Here is a 23,971-nt window from a genome sequence, read left to right on the forward strand (position 1 = left end):
CAGACACTGCAGGTGCTTGTCTTCTACAAGCACATTCCGTAGCGTGCATTTGGTGCAGGGCTTGAAGAGGGACCTTCCCTCCTTCTCCTCCCTCATGGTCGGAGGGCGCAAAGTAGGCTAGATGGCTTTCTAGAATCTTCAATGATCTTCGCCCTTGAGGCGAGCTGAAATTCACAGACAACGGGTCCCTGCTATCAGCAGATGGAGAAAAGAGCATGAGGATGAGGAAATCACAGTGTATTTAGATTCTGCCAACGTGATGTCAACAGTACACTCAAGACTGTCATGATGGAAGAGGCGTCACTTCTTACGTGCAAACGGCATGCCAGTGCAGCATGCGCCATTATTGGACAGGTCCCATCTGTCATGGCCACTTGCGGATCACAGGAGCTACACCATCATGTTATGGGAGCAAGGGGTAGCATGGTTAACGTACGTCCCTTTGGGATGTTTATACACAGGGGGCCCGGTTGGACTCAGTCCTGGCGCCGTAGGCGCCAGGCTCATGGAGTAACATAAGCAAGACTCTTTATTATGGGCAGGAGTGCTTTTCAGGAACTTTCCACGTGTGTGCGGTCAGTTGGGGTGTGGCTTTCCGTCTCGAGCTGCACGTGCAACTTCAAGGAGTGGCAGGGTGTGGCAAGCAGAACAGAACTATCGGGCGTGGCCTTAAGAGCTCAGCTATAAAAGCCAACCCAACCCCAAGACTCACGCTTCGCGTTAATCTGCATTCGCATGCAGCGCAACGCTCACCGCCGCCTAGGATAAAGCAGCACTTACCTTTAGGAATCCAGTCTCCTGCCCATACGCTTACCTCCTGGAGTCAGCATTCACCTGCATTCTTCACTGCTGAGCCTGGCGTCCATTCTTCATCCTCGGCACGCAGGACTTCAGCTCTGGGCACCGCAGCACGACATCTTCATCCACGAAGGCGGACCCTGAAAAAGGACAAAGGCAAGGTTAGACATTACGAACTTTCAGTTTGAGGTCGCGCTAGCACAATTCTTCGCGCTTATCCTTCAAAGCTCATTTACCTGCTGCTGGACTGCTGCGGGAACTGCTGCTCCTCATCTGGAGCCGCCTCGTGCTCTGTAGCTCTGCTGGGCCGCAATCACACCTATTTGGGAGAAAGATCGACATTATTACAGAGCTGTGAGAAAGACAATACAAATACTTCAAGACAAAGAGAAAACTGAAAAACACTTACCAGAAAGGCATGGAATAGTCGCAGTTGGACTGGACACCACGTATGAAGGACCAGTGAAGGAACTCGGTCCTCATCCTAAATGCGCCCCTGCCAGAAGTAGCAGGACGGAGAGCTCACCATTAATAACCTACAGGAGCAGTGTTCCAATTCATCGCAGCAGCCCACAGCCTATTTGCAGCGGGAGAAAGCAGACAGGGGGGGGTTCTACTTCCTGGGAGGACTGCAACCGTGCCCCAACGTCCCCGCAGAGACCGGTGAGTAACAGAACGCGAAACCCCCACAAATCTCTGCCTGGGCGTTATGGATACCTCAGAGACTGACCAATTGGCCCAACTTTTGGGTGAATTAAGGGCTGAAGTTCATGCTTCTAGGCAGGAAACCAATGCCTTAAGAAGGGACCTTATTGTGAACCGAGAGCATACTGATGGTGTGGAAATTTACTGCAGGCACAAGCTGGCCAGGTCCCATTGCCAGTGCCTACTCCCACACCACACCAGATCAGGTGGTTCTTCCAGGAGCAGTTCCTCTGGCCCCGCCCGAACGTTTTACAGGTGACCCTAACAAGTATGCCATATTTATGAATCAATGCTGCTTACATTTTTTGTGCAGACCTGGGGCTTTTCCCAATGACCAAACCAGAGTGGCGTTCATACTCTCGTATTTGGGAGGCAGTGCAGCAGACTGGTCAATACCTTTGGTAAATCAAGATGATCCTGTGCTTTGGGACCTTAGGGGTTTTCAGCACGAAATGGAGAAATTGTTTGCACGACATACTCAAGGACAGGCCCTGGACAAAAAATTACTGTCACTTAAACAGGGAATTCAGGATTTGTTAACCTACATCACATCCTTTGATCGTCTTATAGCTCAAACAAATTGGCCAGAAGGGAAAAGGACTACGCTCCTTTACCGTGGATTGTGTGGAGAACTCAAGGACGTTTTAGTTTAAGTGGTAAATCCCCCAGAGGGCTATGCAAAATAAATCAACCTAACTGTACAGCTCGATCACAGGCTGCAGGATCGAAAAATGGATCGAACAAGGGCTGAAGGGCGACCGGTCTATGTGCGGCCTCGTGATAATCAACCCAAGTCACATGAACAGACCAAACCCATGCAAATTTGGGGACTATGGAGTCCACTCACCAAGGCAGAGCGAGAAAATAGGAGACAACAACTCTGCTTGTACTGTGTAAAAGCAGGTGACTTTCTTCGAGAATGCCCGGTGAAGCCACCCAGGAAAATAGTCGGAGCAACCGACAAAGACGAAGAAGGAGAACAAGACCAGGAAAACTCCAACGCCCAGCAAGTGTAGGGGTCCACTTGTCGAGCGGTAAAAAAGGAACCTGTACAGACCTCACTTCTAGTCATCCCACAGCTCTCGGTAGACGACAAACAACCGTCAAAAATACATGTTTTGAAAGCATACATTGACAATGGAGCTGTGGGAAACTACATTGACCAAGATCTGGCTATCAGAATAGGCATTCCTCTCCGACAAAAGCAGAAATCGGAAAATGTCACACCGATGGATTTCAACTTTCATCTGGCCCAGTAACACATACCAAAAGTCAAGGTGTTGTGTCAGGACGGCCACCAAAGGGACATTACCTTCGATCTCATCAGTGCTCCTCAGTTCCAGATGATATTAGGAATGCCTTGGTTGGAGACCCACAACCCTAAGATTGACTGGCAAAAACGAGTTCTGACCGTTCCTCAAGACTGTTTTGACACCTGTTACACTCAAAGTCCCACAAACCCGAAGACTAAGAAAGAAATCATACTGGGTCTCACTGGCTCCTTGCCACTCTAATACCAAGATTACCAGGATGTCTTTCAAAAGGAACAAGCAAACGTCCTTCCTCCGCACAGGTCTTAGGACTGCCAAATTGATCTCGTACCCAGATCCCAGATACTCTGCAGCCGGATTTATGCTCTAACTGAGCAGGAAAACCAACACCAAAAATCTTACCTAGACCAGTACCTAGCCATGGCTTCATCCGTTCATCCAAATCCCCTGCCTCCTCGGCACTCTTTTACGTGCCTAAAAAGGAGGGCGACTTAAGAACTTGCATTGATTATAGAGCACTAAACCAGATCACGGTGAAGAATAGATATCCGTTACCACTTACACCAGAACTCTTGGATCAGGTAAAAAATGCTCAGATTTACACCAAACTGGACCTACGAGGGGCCTACCACCTTGTAAGGGTCAAAGGAGACGAGTGGAAGGCAGCATTCCGTACTAAATATGGCCTCTATGAATATCAGGTGATGCCCTTTGAGCTATCTAATGCCTCCGCAGCGTTCTAGTTTTTTTATGAAAGACATGCTCCGTGAATTACTGGATATTTGCACACTTGTCTATATTCATGACACTCTCATTTATTCAACTTCCAAAGAAGAGCATATTGGTCATGTTCGGGCAGTTCTAGAAAAGATTCGGCAACATCGACTGTTTGCCAAGTTGGAAAAATGTTTTTTCCATGTAACAGAGGTTGAATTTCTTGGCTTTATTCTCACACCACGAGGCGTTTGCATGGATACACGCAAAGTGGACGCTATCCTTCAATGGCCTCACCGACGTCTACAAAAGGAGTACAAATTGTGCTCGGATTCGCCAACTTCTATCGTCAGTTCATACCCGGTTTCTCTCAGATCGTCCATCCTATTACCTCTCTGCTGTGAAAAAACAAACAATTCTGCTGGTCCCCAGAGGCTGAGGAAGCCTTTCAGGAACTAAAATGAGTATTTAACACAGCACCAATTCTACGACACCCGCAACCAGACTTACCGTATGTGGTTGAAACTGATGCCTCCAACATAGCAATGGGGGCTGTATTGTTACAACGGAACCCTGAAACCGAACAGTTACACCCTATGGCATTCTGGTCCTGTACGTTTTCTGCTCCCAAATTGAACTATGCAATCACTGACAAAGAATTGCTAGCAATCAAGGCAGCCTTTAAAGCATGGAGACATTATCTTCTCTGAGCCAAACATACAGTTACTGTCATCACGGATCACCGCAACCTACAATACTTAAAAGTCTGAAAAGGCGCAATCTTCGTGCCAACTTTGTTGGGCCCTCTTCTTTGCGGAATAAGACTATCATTACCTATAGACCAGGAGTTCGTAAAGGAAAAGCGGACGCCCTCTCCCGCATGAGCGAGGAAAAGGAACCTTCACTACACCGGACCCTGTGGCTATCATTCCTGAAGAGCGGATCCAAAATATGATTGTCGCGGCTACCTGTCTGGACGATCTACATTCCGACTTGCGATGCCAGGTGAGTCAATCTGCCCAGCAGAAACGGCTTCAAAAAGGAGACTGATACACCATTAAAGATAATCTACCCTGCTTCCAAGGGCGTCTGTACATTCCGGATGCAAAACCAAATCATCGCCAACTATCACGATTCCTTGGTGGAAGGACATCGAGGAATAGCAAAAACTCAGGCTAAATTAAAGAAACACGATTGGTGGCCCACTTGGAGAAAGGACATTACCCACTTCATTGCAACCGGTGGTGCCTGCGCTCAAAACAAATCCCAAAAGCAAAATCCTGCTGGTCTACTATGTCCATTGATGGTACCTCCAGCGCCTTGGCACACTCTGTCCATGGATTTTATTACAGATCTCCCTTCCTGCAACGGTTACAACACCATCTTGGTTATTGTGGATTTGTTCTCCAAAATGGCCCAATTCATTCCTTTGAAAAGACTCCCCACTGCTTATGCTCTCACAACAGTGTTTCTGGAACAGATTGTGCGACTGCATTGGTTCCCATCAGTATTAATATCGGATTGTGGAACTCAATTTGTTTCAGCATTCTGGAGAAGGTGTTGTAAAATTGCCAAAATCGACCTTCGGCTGTTCACAAGCCATCACCCTCAAACCGATGGCCAGACCAAACAAACCAACCAGACCCTACAGCAGTATTTAAGATGCATGTTACAACAATCCAAAGACTCCTGGAAGGACATCCTCTGGTTGGCAGAGTACGCATATAACAATTCCATTCACACCAGTACAGGGCCGTTTTATACTGTGTACGGATGGCATCCACGAACATCTGTTTTCGATCCACCAAACACATTAGAAAGGCCAGCAATAGCAAACCTGCACAAAACCATCACCCAGGTTTTTAAAGAAGCAGCCGAGGATGAAAGGCTGAGTTTGGCCCTGCCGGTATTCAAACCTGCATCAGCAGGCTCTGCACAGATGTCAAAGCGAGTGCTCTACTCCCTGTGCTATCGGACCAGCTATTATTATTAAGAATCCAGGGAACCCCCCCCCCCCGTTTTATTTGTTTCCATCCACTCCTAACCCAGTCTTTGGCAGGTTTTTGAGACATTGAATATTTGCATCTGCAGAAGTGGATGGTTCCTACTTCTGGATGTAAAGGTTGAGACATGTATAAGCCATAACGTCGTTCAACACCTCCCTGGAGAAATATTTGCTGCCGTATTCCGGGGCATAGTCTGCCAATTCCCATTGTCCATGGGCTCGGTCCGGCATCTCTGCAGGCTTCTGCCGCTTTGCCAGAGGTGCTTCTAATTAGGGGGTTGGGAAATGTTTGGCAAAGGATCGGGCATCTCTGCAGGCTTCTGCCGCTTTGCCAGAGGTGCTCCTAATTAGGGAGTTGGGAAATGTTTGGCAAAGGATGTGTCAACGGTTGCTGCCATCGTGGCTTTGATTGCAACCCCTGAAAGCTCCGGCACTGGTGCCGAAGGAGGCTTCTGATGTAGAAGGTCATATGTGCTTATGTTTCCTATGCTGGTTCTACCACTGTCTGGAGAGGAAGGCATTAGGTACAGTGCTTCAATATCACAGCAGCTTTGGTGCACGGCATAACTTTGTGAAACCCCCTTCCTCTGTGCCAGATGCTGAAGGCATGAAACCAAGCACGCTGTGTTGCCTTGTGCCTCTCTGTGAATGCTCCGGCCCCCTTTCTTTGGTCAGCAAGGGTAAAACTGGGAACAGAATTCCTTCATGAGCACGCTCCCCTCGATGACTGCAAACAATCATGGGTGCGGATGCTTTGCAGGCCACCTTACCCACACCTGCTCCCCATAAAACTGCTCCCGCATCTCATCCAGGGGAGAAGTCCCATACTTTCCATTGGGTCTGCTTTGAGAAAACAGGTGCCTTTAATATGTCTGTATACCGTGCCACTAGGGGAACTTGAGGCGTTAGACTAGAGACTATACGCCTCATTCCAGGTCGACCGGTCTGGTAAAAAAGTGCTGGTATTGATGTATACCGGCACTTTACCGTACTGCTGACTACAGGCTTGCCAGTAGGGCACATGAGTTACCTTCAGCCAAATGCTGGAGGTAAGGCACATGCCAAACCGGCAAACATAAGCCATCATTACCAGCAACGGTATTGCTGGTGCTGGTAATGACGGCAAATCTCCTCATGGAGTCCTATGGGACTCCATGAATGGGGATTAACACGGTCACTCCAGCACTCATAATCGACAGCAGCAGTGCCGCCAGACTGAGTGCCGGAAGCAGTAATAGCATTTGCTGACATCCTGGTGGGTTAACCGCCAGGATACCGACAAAGTTATAATGAGGCTGTGTGACTGGTCACGCAAGCAGAGTATATCGCGAGCAGGAGGTGGTTTAAAATCGTACAGCTGTGTTCAGTGGTATTCAAACCTTTTGATGCTGATCCCTCCTTGAGTAAAAAATGGTTGTCGAGCTCCCCTTGAGTAAGAATATGGTTGTCAAGCCCCCCTTGACTAAAGATATTGTGGCCAGATGAAATATTTCCTTATATGTTCTATTAAAATCAGTCACCGTACTCCCTTTTTGAAGAGCCCCCCGAGCCAACATTCGGACCTCCCAAAAGGGAGTTTGGGGGGGGGGGGGGCGGCCCACAGTTTGAAGAACCCGTCTCACACACTCCTAGATGAAACACTAACTATATGAGAGACAGATTCAAATGATCAGTACAAAATTGTGTACTAACTGAACATACAATAAACAGAAACAAATGGGCAACAATCAGATGCCACAAAGATAGCAGGAGGCAGGCACTTTACATTTGTTCTGAATGGTCTTGAGGGACGGGAGGACCTGTGGAGGGGAGAGGACACAAAAGAGCCTGGCTCCAAATCCCCCCCCCCCCCTTCCAACAGAGCCAACAGGCTGCATTGATCGGTGTCTCGCTATGATGGCATTATTGCCGCACCTGGGTATTTGCAAAACTGCTGCACTCCTCTAAGGTCCTTTTGGTGGATTGCTTATCCACCCCCTTTCCTTACAAAGAGCCATTGCTCCATGATGAGGCAACCTGAGAGGGGGGAAGTACCAGTTAAAGCACCCGGTGATACCAACTTCTCGGGAGTCAGTAAGTTTTTATTTAGCCTCCTGCGCTGAGCTATCAAAACAGAGAGGACAAGTAACGCTATTGTTCGGGATCTACAAACTCTTATTGTGCTCTTTGCTATGGTCGGCTTGTTGCCTGAAACAAAACTGAGATAGATCTATAAACTCTTATTGCACCACAAATGGACCCTTTCAGCGAACCACAACCAACTTACAAGTAAATGGAGAGTTAACCTGAGGTAATCGCTGGAGGACTATTGGAAGCAGGATATATTGAGTTTTTCCCCAGAAATGCAGAACACTCCTGGGTATACCTTTAGGTAGTGACGAATCGCAGGAATTTGTCCCTTCGCCCCAAAGCCAAGCCCCCCACCCCAGTGAGGCTAGGGTGGGGAGCCTGCTCCACAATACCCTCCCTCGGGGTAGAGGCAAGCAGAACCTCACTGGGAGAGACTCCACCTGTGAGGACAAAGACTCCAGTTCCTGTGAGGAACTCCCTCAAGAGTTTTAACTTCCCCTCTTTAACCACATACCACAACGACTTGTACGAAGAAGGAATAAGCATGTGTTATTGTGAAACAAACTGTGACTATCACTTTAAATGGTGAATATTTAACAGAGACGAAGATGATGAATAACAAATACAAATCAAGAGGTCGAGAGAGAGAACAACGAAGGTACGCTGGGGAAGGACCACGGTTATATCACCTCTGCAAGGGGAGGAGAATGGGAACTCCGAAAAGCCCATGAGTTCCAAACTGGCTGTCGAGCCAGAGTGAAGGTGGTGGACGTGTTGCATCTTGTCAGCTACAGCAAGAAAGGAGCAGCAAGCGGTGGCGTGGCCACAGAGAGCCAGTGGTGGACTGAAGGCGTACTAGTCACGCTGAATCCACTACGTGGCTGAGGCCACGCAACACACCAGTACCAGGGATATTGATAAGCCATCAGGAAGGAAGATGCAGAGAATGAGAGGTCAGAAGAAGGAAAAAGCTTGGGCAAGTGGAAGAGGAAAGCCAAGCTGAATGAAACGGAAACCCAGTGATGTTATTCCTGAGAGAGTCAGGTAAAGGGATAAACGGGAGACCTGGGGAGGAGACAGAAAATAATTATAAGAACATTCATACTCGTCCCAGTCAATTTTAATGAGAATATATATCAGTGGGGGAAGTGAATGAAAAGCATAATTAGCAATAATCATTCATCCAAGTCAAGACAACCAGGAAATAGCCTGGAGAACTAGCGGAAAAGAAAATAGTTATCAGAGTATATACTCGGCACAGTCGAGATACCGAGAACACAATAGTGGCAAGAGAAGTAAAGAGGAATCATTATGAAAATATTCCTATGCATCTCGGTAAAGACATTGATAGCATAATACAAAGAGACAAAGAAGTGAAGGATATCATTATGAAAGTAATCACGCTTGTTACTGTCAAAGGAAAGCATAATCCTTCAAGGGAAGGAACATGTGAGAGAAATTCCTGAGAGTAAGAATAAAGAAACGCATATGTTAATGTTAAAGGACATTTATACCATGCACTATCACCACGGGAGTGGTTCCCTGCCACTCTGGCAGATCTGAAAGGTAAGAGGGCAGGGTGGGTTAGTAGGGCAAAGCGGGAAAAAGGTAGAGCGAGAGTTGTAATGTCCCATTGACAGCTTCAGTTCAGTCAACACTGTTTGCTGAGCATAGGTGCGGTTTACGGATCAGTAGACTGCGGTTTATAGTGAAAAAGTCGAATCCAATAATGTTGAAAGTCAAAAAGTTGAAAACAAAAAGTCGAAAACAAAAATGTCGAATTTTTTTTTTTGGTTGCTTTTTTTTTTTTAAATGGGGGGGTTCCCCACCAACCCCCCTTTTTAATTTTTTTTTGTTTTACCCCTTTTTTTTACCCCCGGAGCCCAAAAGAAATATATAAATAAAAAATAAAAAATTCGACATTTTTGTTTTCGACTTTTTGGATTCGACATTTTTGTAATTCGACATTATTGGTTCGACATTATGACTGGACACCGTAGACCGCACCGTGTGATGTTGTGCATGCCTATGTGTGTTTTTTTGTTGCAGTGCAGTGATATACATGTGGTTTGCTGTGTAAGGAAGTGGTTGTGTTTTTTTAGTGTTTGGGAGGTGTATGCAGAGTGCTGAGGTTTTAGCGGTTAGTTAGTGGGGTGACCTCGTTGCTTCGGACAGCTGTGTTATGGATCTCTGCCCGTGCTGTCTGCTGGAGCGTTCCATGGTGGTCACTAAGCGGGTTCTGCATTCCGTGTATGGTGGTGGCATGTCTCTGTCTAGTGGTCTGTGGGCGCAAAGGTGGTGAAGCCCTCCCCCAATCCTGGGTCAAGAGCAGTAAGGTTGTGTGTTGCTCTTAAGTAGTCAGTGTGGTGTGCCTGGCATTACCTCCCTGAGCTCCTAGGGTGGGTTCCCTCCCTCTGAATCCCAGGCACTCCCTCTCCTACTGGGTGCTAGTTATTGGTTAATGCTCCCTCGTCTGCAGCTAAGGTGTCTGTCCATTAGGCTTTGCCTAACGTTGGGATTTTGCTTGAAGAGGGTGCATCCTGGGCTCCCCTCCCTCCCCAGATGCTACCTTCCATGTGCGCTTGTTGTGGTGAGTTCTATTTCCATTGGTGTCTTTGTTTTTCTAGTTGTTTTCGTGTGGTTCTGGGGTGAAGAGCCAGGTTTTAAGTAGGAGATCTTAAAGGATATACAAGGATATATCTTAAAGGATAAACACCTACAGAGGTCAGAAGCTGCAAGTTTAACATAAGAGAAAGATACCTCAAAATGATATGATATGGCATTTATAACGCGCCTGTACACAAGTGTTTCTAGGTGCGATTTCTAGAGAATCACAGAAAGGTTGGATGACCCTACCCTGTGAAAAGGGAAGAATCAATAATGGAAATAGAATTAAATAAGAAAGTAACCAACAAATAAGAGACACTGACAAGAGAAAAGCTATCAGTACCGAACCAAGGAAGGTGAATGTTGAGAAGACCAAAAAGCGTAATAAAGTACTAAAAGAACTGTATGAGCCAATTCAAGAAGTCACAAATAACTATTTGAAGATTGAGTCATTTTATATAAAACTTTGCGAGGTGCAAGAACCCAGGAGAAGGGAGTCATTCTCCTCTCGTTAGTTGTTAAGATAGTGGTAGGGTCAGTTAGGGTTAGTAAGGACAGTGGACAAATTCTTCTAAGGCATTCATTGAGGACTGATGAGCACCTCAGATGTCATTTGGGGGTCGCCAGGGTTTGCGACCCCTGTATTAAAATTTTTAAAAAAAGATTAAATAAAAACAAATTATGGAAGCTTTTTTTTCGGATTCTCCAACTTTAAAAAAAGAAACTGCCTTCAAAGCTAAATAAATTGGATTCCACCCAGGCCATCCTGACATGTACCCCCTCATTTGAAATGGGAAAGCATGCCATGGGAGATCATCACCTGTGCATGACGGGGCGTTGCAGGGAGCTGAGGATCCGCAGTGTAGCAGCAACAAGAAGAGCAGCCCTGGCGGGGACACCCACCATATTGTGCTTCATACGAGGCCAGACACAATGGTGATGGAGGTTGAGATGCAGGGCCGGTCTTTGTGTCAGGCAGCTCAGGCGGCTGCCTGGTGTCAGTCAGCCTCTAGGGGCCCTCGCCTGAGCCTCAAACCAGTGCTAAGCCACTGGGCCAGGTCGCACGCACCAGCCAGCCTAGGAATATTAACACATTAAAATGATGCATCATTAGGCAGCCTAAAACTGCCTAATGACGCATCATTTTTATGTGTTAACCTACGTTTGTATTGCACACTGCAGCGGGCGGCAGCCTCGTCCCTCGGGCAGGGCAGCAATTGGCAGGCCAATTTGCAACATGTGTTGCTTTATTGACTTCCCGGGTGGCGTTGGTGCCAGCCAGGCCCATGGGCGCACGTGCCCTCCTCCAGGCCATGTGCGCGCACACAGAAGTGCACTGCTACTCTGACACAGATTGGGATTGGGGGCTGCTGGCGTTGCGGTTCAAAAATCCTCTTTTTGCAAAAGAGGAGTGGGTCGTGCAACGTCCGGTGCAACCGTGTGCGCATTTAATTGTTTGGGGTGGGGCAAGGGGCAGGGAGGCGAGAGGGCGGGCTGACCAACTTTCCCAGCGCCCGGTGGTCATTAATTTGAGCAGGAGCGAAAGGTAGAAAGCATTGATCGGAGGGGGGTGGACGGTGATTGATGGTCACGGACTGCAGACACCCGCATTTTCTTTCCAGACTGATTTCCTCTCGGCCCACTTTCTATTTCCATCTCTGCGACTCCTATTTATTTTCCTTTAAATTACCCTTTTATCTGCTTTACCATCGCCTCCTCCGCTCTCTCGCCCGTGCGCTATCTGCTCTAGTGCATTGTGTAATATCACATACATTTCATTGCTGATGGTGGAGAGGCGTTAAGCAGTCATGAAGCATTAGCTACTTTGTATATGTCATATTACATATGATACTATGGGTATTTAAGCGTGTTATAAATAACCGAGAGGTTTCTAAGCACCGACGCAGGGATCGAACCTGTGTTTGCTCTGTGTCATTTTGCTTCCAAGGCGAGCACTTTGCCCATCCTCCCGAGACAAAGGCTCTTATTGCATGCATTCTGTGATCAATTGGGGGTCTCTGCGCACCATCAAAACGGAGTGCCATGGAAACAAATAATTGCGTTTTTTGGGCAATATTGTGCTGTTCGTAGTAAATGATATGCATCCAATGTATGGAGAGCTGACCCCCACGTTGAAAACATAACGAGTGATTAGATTTTTGGAAAACCAGACATGGACACACAATATACAACAAAGCAATGTACAGAAATGCCAGTGGGACTGCAGATCAGCTACCAAGTACATTCAGAAAAGAAAGTGTGCAAGAGCTCCAGAAACAGGTTCAGCCATACTGCACACCAATGTGGGGTCCTCTGCACACTAAACCCTCGTATGCTTAGCCCTAGCCCCATCACTTTGCACCGCAGATCATGAAAGTTAGTGTCGAAGAGTGACTGGCCGACCGGCTTATTGGCACCTCAACACCGTACCGAGTACTCAACCTGTGGCAAAATCTCCTGAAATTGTCACAGCTTAATTGGTCGCAATGATGACGAGTACAACAACGATAACTCCGTCGATAACATTCACAACAAACTCAATGTCATAAATTGTGAAAACAGCAGTGACCCGGCACTAATGTCTCTCAAGTGGTTCCCTTTAAGCCAGTCTAGTTCCTCGACACTAAGCCTCGATTTACACTCAACAAACTCAGCCTCCTCTTGATCTTCACACCTCACACTTGGCCAACATGCCAGTCAACTCCGCTTGATTATGCTCAAGCATGAGGGAGCCTTGGACGGGGGTCTTTGGTATGGCAGTTTGTGAGTTAACATTTACTGTAAGGCACTTGAATATCTGGCCGAGATGCAGCAAAACAGGTGTGAAAGGGCAGTCTGTCCGAGATGCAGCAAAACAGGTGTGAAAGGGAAGGCAGATTTTTCGCAGACGCAGATAATTGTATAAAATGTTTTCCACTCTGATTTCTCCAGTTGTTGTTTCTGTTCCGCACCACACGCTGTTGCATTGTGTTGCTGCTAGTCCCAAATTTCTTTCTCTCTTTCTCTCTCCCTGTCCTCTTTGTGTTGCTGCTGTACATAGCTGGTTTTTCATCAAGGGGGTCGGTGGTTATAGTGGGGGTTCTTCTAAGTCACCAACTGTACCCACTCTACAATGAGCCAAGAAAAATAAGACCGCGCAGGCCGGGTTGGGTTGGGCCGGGATTTAATGTGTCCGGGTGCCGATGAAACGTAAGCCACAATCGCAAAATTTCTTTTAGATACTTTTAGATACTTTTGTGGACAGAAGACTTTTGGAGTGCTATTTACCTAGGGGGGACGTGTTGACATATTGTGCAATTTAAAGTATTTGGCCACCCAGAAAACTGCCCAACAGTAGTAAGATGCTAAGCCAGCGCTTTTGGGCATTTTTTGACCAATAGGCCAATTTGAGCCTCTGAAGACAGGTCTGGTGCCAAAAGTGCTGTACCCACAAGTAGTGGTGCCTGCATTGGCCCGTTGATACTGCTCTAGCCAGTGGCCACCGACCTCGCAATGCCAGCCCTTGTCCCCAAGATTTACCCCAGAAAATAGTGGTGCCCATGGATAGATAGCAGTGGCCCTCAGATCCCGCAGTGTGCCAGTATGGACAGTTTGAAACTGCATTCAGGCAAGGCCTTCCCTAAGAGCAGGTGACAGAAAAACCATTTACTTGGGCAGCAACAGCTGTGTTTTCACATTCGAATTCTTCTGTAAAGTACTTGAATTACAATGTAATGAAACTAGCTTCATTTATATAGCAATTATTTATTCATATTGAGGAGGGGTTTTGCAGCACAACAGAGGTGTAGTTTGGGAGTGACGTGAGCCAGTCAGAGGAAGAGGGGCACATTCTGATGAATGGGGGGCGCCAACAATGCTTCCCGCCTGGGGCGCAATCTGGTGTAAGACCGGCCCTGTTGAGGTGGACCCCAAGGCGAGTACGAAGGACTTCCGGATCCAGGGGGTGCTGGTGCCTCCTGATCCCCAGAGAGCCCTGAACCGCTGCACTGTTTGTGGCATCCCTTGGCGGGCTGCGCTACACTCGGACCCTTCCAGTTCCACTGCTTGCCTCATCTAGCGGCCCTCATCATGGTGTCTCAGATTCCGATTTACAGTAACTTTTGTGCATCACTCCCAAAGTCTTTCCCCTGTTGAAAACTATAAATAATAGATGTTACTAGTGGACGATTCTGTGTACCCCTTTTTTGCCTACTTTTGAATTTGTGAAAGGCCGAGTGTGTCCAACAGGTAATCAATCATTTGACCTGTACAACCCTTGCCTTAGTAGTAACCTCACTTAGCACTGTCCCATGCTAGTGTGTGGACTGCATTGTGCCAGTGCAGACCTATAATGTATCGGATTTGAGGCCCCTCATATACTGGTCACTATCTGTCCCCGGCATATAGTTGGATGTTTTGGGCTCTTTGTAGATGTATACTTGCGTTCTCCTTCAGACTCCATGGCACCCACTGTGCCCACAGTCCTTTTCACTTGTATATGGGTGTGCCAGGACGTCTTATTTTTTTTTTCACAGTTGGATTTCCATAGATACACGAGGTTCTGCAAGCCTCACCACGTTGAAGGACTCCCATGTGGTGATCCATCAAAACATGACCCCGAAGGTATAGCCTGTTAAGTCCCACATATTCCCACATGCAAAGCACAGCCTCGGCCGTAAACACTTGGCATTCGAGGAGCACCCAACATTTCTTCCTACGTGCAGTACTTATTGCTTAACATGGTGTGTAGTTGTATTGGATGGGTTTGTTGGACCTTGTACCCAGAGGCTAGTAACCACGCCATAGCATGAATTTGGTCACAATGGATGCTGTAGTGACACACTAACTCGGTTGACAAAGATCTGGGCCTTTTGCGCTGAATTTGTGGTATTTAATGAGCGTGCTTCCAAGTAAAGTCGCGCATTTATCGACATTAATTGGGTTGCGCGTCACAATTCTACAAAAGGAGAACGCACAGAAATAAATGCTCTTCCTTCAGCTATTTGACTCTTCTCGTCACTGCAACACAGTAAATGCTTAAGTATTGTTGGTAGACGCCAGCCAGGTACCAACTTCAAATAGCCTGAATATGCACTCCGAAAACTACTTCCCTAGGCCTGACTGCAGGAGGTGAAGGCCGAGGTCGCCTTTCTTGCCCTCTTCACGACGGGACTTATTTGCAGAGCAATGAATTGATTGCCAGGTTGGGATACTAACCTGCATCTCGTCCAGTTGCATAACTGCTTTGGGTGGCCCTGCAACAATGGCGTTGCAACAGCCTGGGGTCGGTGTGGGCTGGGCGAGGCTGGAGGGACCGAGAGGCCTGCAACAGATCCTTCCCCTCCATCTCCCATCTAACAACAACAACAAAAAACTGTGGGCGACTTACCAAATAAGCAAAACACAAAGGTGATGGCTGGAAGGTTTCAAATCATTCAAAGCCACTTGCACAGCTCTGGGTTTGAAGTGTGTGATTGAGGCTCAAAGTTATGGAGGCTGGTACTGGAGACTTAAGATGTTGGGAGAGAGTTGAAATGCATCGAATGCAGATATAAGATGTTTGGGCTGGGTAATTGAGACGTACACTGTTGGGGTGTTGAAGGGTACTGGCGATTTATTTAAGTTGCTAGCTTTTGGTGTTGGAGAAGGATGATGCCCCATACAAATAGGGAAAGATGGACGTTAAACCTTTTTCTTTAATACGCATTGAGGAATGTCTAACTAGAGTCTGTGTCCTTCTGACCCACCACGGTAGGCAACCTGTTTGGAACAGGTGTAAGCAGGTGCACTTTTAAAGGGTGCTTATCCCCCCTCCCCCTAACTTTTTAGAAATAATGAGTTGGTTGTGGCCTATTAAGCCAAGTTGTTGCGTCCGTTTGCCTACAATGCTAATTATTGTTTTGTCTCATTTTTGTGTGTGGTTATACCATTATGGGTGGGTGGGCAGTGATGATGGAGGGTGAGCCTGGTCACTCCCCTACTATTCTATTGGGTCTGCCTGCCCGCCCAGCAAGTGGCTATTGAAGAGGTACAAGAACAAGATTTCCAGGGGGGACTAAATGTCTTGCAAGATGGTCATGAATTCTCCCCTGGTCAGAAGTCCCGATAAGCCAGTCTACTGCCATTAATCGGCTCTGCCCCAAGACTTCCCAAGCCATCAGCCTGGCAGCAAATGCTTAGTTCTCCTTGTCCACAAAATAGTCCACGCCCTTCTGCCGTTACCAGGGCTGGCGGGTACAATTGGCTGTTGCACCAATGAAAAAGTGACCCATAGTTAGGGGTTAGGGTTTTGCAAAGAGCGCATTTAAAAAATATTTGTCCAGTAACGCTGGTCGAAATTACCGGTCACAGTGAAATATCTCACCTTTCCAGTGCTTTAAATAGAGAGAAAAAAGAAGTACAGGCACTCATCACTGCACTTTCGGCTCTGGTCATTTTGGTGCGGCACCTTGAGCGCATGTACCTTTTTGGCACTCCCTGTTTGCAGGCAATGCCCAGGGAGATTAAATGATGTGCAAAGGAGCACACACTTTGGTAAAGCAGTGTGTCTGAGATCCTTTCACACAAACTTCCAGTTTGTTGTTATGAATTGTGTTAAAAATGTTTGAATATCCTTATTAAAGGAGACTTTTTTTTGCAAATCAAACTAACAGATATGATAGCTGTAAACTAAGCTTTAGAAGGGGAGTTTTATTATTGCTCGCTTTCATTGCCTAATGGGCCATGTGGTAGGTAACTGGAGCTGTGGTCGAGTTTTCTGATGAAAATGTTCCATCACAACTCCAATTACTTAAACATTTACATATTAGAACAGGCACTGCTAATAACAAAGAAACATCTTAAAGTAATTTCCCAGGCTTTCCAAATCAATCCCTGCTCCATCAAAGGACACCAATGGTAACAGGTGAAGTCCACCTAGAGAAACAGTGCTCCACGTCTAGTGTGCTGAAGGCACAGTAGAAGCATGTTTGTCCCTCCTTTTGCTCTGAAGGATGGGCCCCGAACAAGACATTCGGTTTCCGTCACTATGCATGCCTAGGAAGAAATAGATGACCGACCGACTCAGTAAAGAGACTCAGAGGATTCGACGTAAGATGGATAAACAAAACCTAGCGAATCGGCAGCCAGCGCAGATTGCTCAGCACAAAGAAACAAGTTGAGGAAATGCTGCCACCCGCTGGTCAGGACGTGAACGTTTTCTCTACAGCTCTATAAAGCTTGGAATGCAGCCAGGGAAGTGCGAGGTGGAACTCTTGTCCAACGCAGCTGCTGGCCCCTTTTGTAGCTCACCATAATTTCTGAAAAAATCTGACTGCGGCCAAGACCCACAGCTGAATCCAGTGATGGCTGTTGGAGTTTGTAAAAGTAAAGGCAGAGTTTCTAGGGTAACATCGCATTATTCCTTCGCCCAGGGTTAGCTGACGAATCATTCAACTGAGGAAGTATACGCTTTTCTGAACTGGCCAAGCGAGTGCAGTGCGCGAGCCTGAACTACTTCAGTGATTTCCAGTGATGATTCTCCTGTAAACATTTTTCAAATAATAGGGTAAAAGGGTGTGTTTATTGTCACAAAAGTGTGAGCCCTTGGGTAAAAACAATATATGCCAGCATCGCCCTGTAATCCACGTTTTCATGATGACTGTGCTCAAATGATGCCAGCATTATCAATGTAAAAATGCATTTCATTCTGCTTGTGCTCAAAACAGATTAAGAGGCTGGTCTACAAAATAGGTCTGCACTGTTCCCATACCCTATATACCGCCTGGGAGGACGAAATGTGGCAGCATTAGCTTGACATACAAACCCAGCTGTCCTCCATGTATACCACCCTGGGTGAGGGGTTGCAGGGATTTAGCATAAGGTTGTGGCAGCAAAGGAAGCCCTAATGGGGTATTAAGAAATGTTTTCCTTTTGCTGCTTTCCCCCATAGAAATCTATGGGACTCCCTTTCTTTTTGCTTTGTTTTGACTCCCGACCTGACATTTGGAGGCAAATAAAACTGCCCTCGTCTTTTGGCCCATTCTTATTGGGAAACGGATCAGTCCATAAGATTATCAGTACAGAAAGACTGTATTTTAGCAAATTGCTTGTATTGTTACAATGCACACCTCACCCTAAAGTGAGGTGCGATTAGGATCATTAGTACTCTTATAACTTCCTGTAGTAGCTTTGTTGTAACTTTCACAATGTGCCTAGGAGGGGCTGGTGGCAGCGGATATTTTCTATCGTGTTGTTTTACTTTTTACTCATGAACACTTGCATTGGTTCCATGTGATGTTACCGAAAACAATACAGAAAAATGTTTCAGCAAAAGTTTCTACTGAAAAAGTTCTTTTTGTGTGGGGGGTCCACCCTCCTAAGCCCCCGTTTACTAATGCTCATAATCCCACCCTAGCAACCCACCTACACATTTTGCCCACTTACCCCACCCCCCATATATATTTTTTAAAACGTTCAATATTTTTGGGGTAAAAAAGTTTGTTGTAACCTTCTTCGGTATTACCCATTCGGTAACATCACTGGATACCCTTTGGGCATTTACCAGAAATGACTACAACTTTAAGATGGCTGTGCACAAGGTTTTTGCCTGTCCTTTGCCCATACTGCTCTTTGGCTTTCTTCCTACCCTGTCGGTCTGGAATTTCCATATATAGGACACTGAGGAAATCTGCTGCTTTCCCGGGCAAAGCGGCGGTTTGTCTGTAAGCTCAGATGTGAGGGCTGGACTGTCTGGCCCTGGTACACATCCTGGTGCCTGAATTCCTGCAGCTGGGCAGATGTTGTGGCGAGAGGCGACTGACATTTTGAATGGTGCAAATCCTTACCATTGGTGGACCTGGGTGAGCTTCCAATCCAAAACTTGGTTGAAAGGAGTACTACTGCAGACATTCGACAGATCATCATTCGAGTGAAGACCCCTACGAAGAAGCGGAAGCCACTAACGACCCAAGGACAACTCCAGCAGCTGACCAGCACCAACTCCAGTTAAGTCCCAGTGAAGAGCTGATCCTCTGCCTGAACTCGAGAAGATCACTGTCAGTGACTCGACCCTTGGACCAGTGGGAACCACCAGTCTCGACCCCTGCTCATAGACCCATGCCTTCTGAGCCTTCAGAAGTGTCCCTAGACCAACAAGTGGACTGACCATCTCTTTCCGGGGCTACGTTGCTACAGCCGTTGCCATTATAAGTGCATCCTTGGAGCTTAGAGGATCTTCAGCTTGTACTACAATATGCCTGCTCCTGCATTTTCAGCCTTCCTGCATCAATGAAAGCTGTGCAGGTCCTGCTCCTTTGTTCTTCCACAGAAGAACGCCTGTCGCCGCTTGATCAGCTAACTCCTGCTTCATTCCATCTACTTTGCATCTTAGAGGTGTCCTGCAGTCCTCTGCCAAAGTCTTTCTTTGCATAGGTGTTCAGCTGGAAGGTTCCTGGAATGGAGATTCAAGTACCACGACTGACCGAAACTAAATAGGGCGTTCGAAATTGACCACTGCACCCACAACCCCTGGACCTTCCTCAACCGGACCAAGCACAGAAGACTGTCCCTAAGTGGATTCCAGAATCTCAGCAGTGGTGTCTGGAGAAATTGGAGTCAGTGGTGCAAGTTAGCATACCTGTTGCTTTAACCCCCTTCCGTTCGCCATATGGTTACATGGCCGTAAAGTCCCTACATCACTCTTTCCTGGCTTTGGTCAGTGTAGGCCTGGCCAAGGATCCCTTCCTAGGCCTATCCTAGTGTTTGGGATGGAGTGGGTTTACTTACCTGAGCTTTACTTACCTTTTTGAACTTTATATCAAAACCACCGGAATTGCCCAGTCTCGTAGCAAACCTACCTGAAGGGTATAACTTTGGAACTGGTGACTTTAGGGCACAAGGCCCAACATTATCTTCAGGCTGGACTCAGTAAGTGTTAGGGAAACTGTTCTGCGGTTCTCCAAAGTGCCTTGACTAAATTTCATGCACCTTAAAAACAGTGTTTTTATTATTTCTTCTCCTATGGGTGAAATATATATATATGTTTTACAGTAAGTGTGGTCAATACTTGGGTGTAAAACTTTTACTTGCTTAGTGTATATTTTTTAGGGCCTAATAAATCATTGTATATTTTTGTATTTACCTGTCTAGCTGGAATTTGGTGGTGTTCTACGTGGACTCATTGTAGCCTTAGACCACTCCCACAGCCCTCCTCAGTCTAGGGATTGCCGCTCTGCTACTTTACCTTGATTGGTGTTGGCTAGATCTCAGTGTCTCCCTGTTCACCTTCATAGGGTAGCCTCCCGAAATTCCCCCACCTCAAAGGTTGATTTTGGAAATCCATCTTAACAAGGGGGAACTTAAAACCTGCGCACCAACCAGATGAGAACAGCCTGAAGGAAGCTCAGTATTCAGATGAGGCAGCATCCAGAAAACATTGCTGCCGCAAACCGTCGGCATCTGTCCTGAGGGGATATGTAGCAGTGATGACAACTGCCAACACCAGGAGTTCTCATCCAGTGATAACCATGGGAAAACAACCACCCACCCCTGAGACGCCATCAGCACCAGAAACCCTTCAGCAGTCAAGGCAGGCCACTCAGGGGCAGCACACGCCAATCACAAAAGTGACGCTTCTGTGGCCAGGTGCCTTTACCTTACTTTAAGTTGTACATGTTTGTGGGGACATGGGGACTTACGAGTTGGTTATGTGACACATCTTTCAATCAGAAGTACACTTTAATATGGTATAGCATCCCTTCAGACGTACCCCTCCTGCGTACCCCTATTCTTAGAGGACATGCTGTAGTACATTGAAAGTCAAAAAGGTGAGGACAAATGATGGGATCATCAACCTGTCAAATTCGGCTGCGCACACTGGTCTACCCCCTTGCCCTCATCATCCTACATGTAGAAATGTAAGTGCTGCCTGATTATAATCCCCGGTCCCACAGGCTAAATACTTCAAACAACTACAACAATAGACCAATGGGAGAGAGGATGACAGAGCATATGCATTTATCTTTTTACGTTTACCAATAAATGCTCCTCATCATCCTACTACTTGTCTGTTTATGTGGTCGCATCATGCCCATTTATTGAGTATTGTGTCCGAATATTTCTCCATTTTTATCCACTTTGCATGACGTGTTGTGCATGTACTTTGTGAGGAGGGGTAGTATCACTAATATGGGTGGCCAGCGCTTCTGCTCACTTTTTTGGGGACTTGCTCTCGTTTGAGTTTGCAGCAAATGGGTTTGTGCATGTTTTGGTGCAAGGCAGGTGCCAGGCCTTTGCGAGTTCGGTTTTTGGTGCATCAGTGCACACTTGGTGAACACTTGCATGCCTGATCTGCTTGATTTAGATGTACTTCTTTGCGCACATGTTGCTCTTTTTTTCTACAGTGCCAGCCAGATCTATGAGATTTGCTGTTCTGAGAATTAGTCGCATCTCTTTCTGGCGCATTTGTAGCGCAACTCACAGTCGCCCACTTTTTTTGTGTGAATCTGGCAGATTGACTCAAGATGAGTGCCACCTTTTGAAGGAAGTATTGCTCGAATTAAAGGTACAACCAGATACTCGCCAACTCGTCCTATATAGATTTCAGCCACCATGATATTAATATAAAAGGTGAACTGGTTAAAGACCTGTGCATCCTCTGGAAAAAGAATGGATGCAACTACGTATCCTGGAGTTCATTCTGGAAACTCCCAAATGGGAGAACCCCAACCTACCTGCAATTTTCAGGCTGCAGGAATCTTCACAAGTCGTAATTTATATTATGGATAAATAGCAATTTATCCGGGACAACCCCCATTATTTATGCTTGTTCGCATATATGCAGCCCTGCAGTGTTCTATGGGATCATTTAGCAGGTGCACAGGCGTCGCCACGCTGTCTGGATTTACAGGTTAGCGGGCAGTATTTCCCAAGCCTATCAAATGCTTAGAGAGGTCGACAGTGCTGGAAAGCATGAAATAAGGGAAAATTGCCTCCAATACGATGAACAACACTAGGTATGCCATTGTTCCATACAATCCCCTTGGATGCAAACCGTAGGCCTACCCAGTTGTCTGAATGATCAAGGTGTGTTACTTGCTGGACTGGTTAAAACAAATATTCCAAGATACCGCTTTGATTTGCTGTAATTGTGGCCAGGCAACCTCAGCACATATTTTGGCCCTTGCCAAGAGGGAAATGGTTCTTGGAAATACGTGGTAAGGAATATGGAAGTATGGTTTATAGAGTGTTAAACTTTGAAAGACTGCTTGTATCCCCGAGAATGACACCCAGACAGAATGTGACCGTGGGAGAGTCGATTGACATCCTTTTGGTCTCATTGGCTGTGGAAGCTTAAACACTGCAAAATGGAAAAAACTGGACGGGTTAACTATTCAACAACGGAGGTATAGAATGAAATAGATCATCGATTTAAAGAAGGTCATTTGCTTTCAGAATCAGTTAGAGGACATGTTTGCCAAGTTATGGTGTGTGTCTTGCGTGCATTTCTTTACCTTGCTGGTTGACAGCGTTATTTTTGATTGATGGCATAGTACTGAAAGTGCCTATCAATAGTTCAGCGTTGCCCCCTAAAACAGATTATTTTTCTGGATGTGTCAAACAAAACATTAGCATTGCTATGTGAAGCACATTGTCATGCTGCCGTTTCTGCACACAATATCATGTGCCAGAAGTGCCACTATAAAACACATTTTTCTGTTTCTTGTTGTTCCCCATTGTTGCTTTCCCTGGCTGTCCCATTTCTCTCTGGGTGCCTATGTTTTGCCCATTGGACTCTCGTTGATCTGACATCGCCGTCCCCGTCCATTTATACACAGAAGCAGGCACATAAAAAGTTACCTTCTGCCTTAACCCTCGGCTCCACTCCTTGTCTGTTCTATCCAAGACAAGCAGAATCTTGCAATACAACTGGGAGAGAAGTGGAGTAGTCTTCCATTCCTTAGTTCCAACTATGTATGGCTCATTGTAGGATATGAAGAAAGGACCTAAATAGACACCTCCTAGCCTCCTACAAGTCAAGCTCCTTTCTGCCACCTAGTGGCCACAAGGCAGGGAGCCTAGTTATAGATGGGCAAACACTCCATCCAACTTTTAAATTAAAACTTCTATAAAATGTGTTTTATAGTGGCACTGCTGGCAGGTACTATTGCGTGGAGCAACAGCAGCATGCAAATGTGCTTCACATAGCAATGCTAATGTTTTTGGGAGTAAATGTAGCGACATATGGGCAAAGAGCTGCTGATGGTCTAAGACAATGCCAAGTTCAAAGTTATCAGTTTGTAAAGAACTGTTTGGTCTAGCAATATTTTACCCGCAGTGTGAACCTGGAGCATGCCGACTAAGGCTTTCAGAATGCAAGCACCGCAGCCAATTTGGCTGCCCTGCTGATTTCCTCGATATGAGCCCGTTTCTGACAAGCTAGTGTTTCTTCCTAAACTTTGGTGAAATCAGCGCAAGTCTCCCATGGAAAGGGGGGAGTTTGGGGGCATTGTAGGAGCAGGAGCTACAAGCACCAATGCAGCAAGACCTCCACCCAAGGGAAGATTGCATGCTCAGAACTGCACAACTATAGGGAACAGAGTGCCCCGGAAAAACTTCCTGGTGCAACAGTGGTTGATTACAAACCAATCTATAAAGAGCTCCCTCTCCCGTGTCTCCAGTTCAAGGTTGTTCTGGGGGAGGGCGAAGGGGGGGGGGGGGGGTTCAAAACACCAGGAACACGATCTGAAAGAAAGAGAAACCTAAAACCCCTTCTCATTACATTGCACCCTCTTGCATCTGTGGAAGCCCATGCGTGGCTCTGATCCAGATAGACTGGGCCGTT

At 46.6% G+C, this 23,971-nt stretch overlaps 1 protein-coding gene across 4 annotated transcripts in view; it reads right to left on the bottom strand.

Moving 5' to 3' along the window:
* ATP13A2 (ATPase cation transporting 13A2) overlaps positions 1 to 23,971 on the bottom strand; it is a 749,950-nt gene that overhangs the window by 604,748 nt on the left and 121,231 nt on the right. The gene's annotated exons all lie outside the window — the stretch shown is intronic.

This window comes from Ambystoma mexicanum, chromosome 8, assembly GCF_040938575.1.
Source record: "Ambystoma mexicanum isolate Mex_15411 chromosome 8, UKY_AmexF1_1, whole genome shotgun sequence".
In the NCBI taxonomy this organism is placed as follows: Eukaryota; Metazoa; Chordata; class Amphibia; order Caudata; family Ambystomatidae; genus Ambystoma; species Ambystoma mexicanum.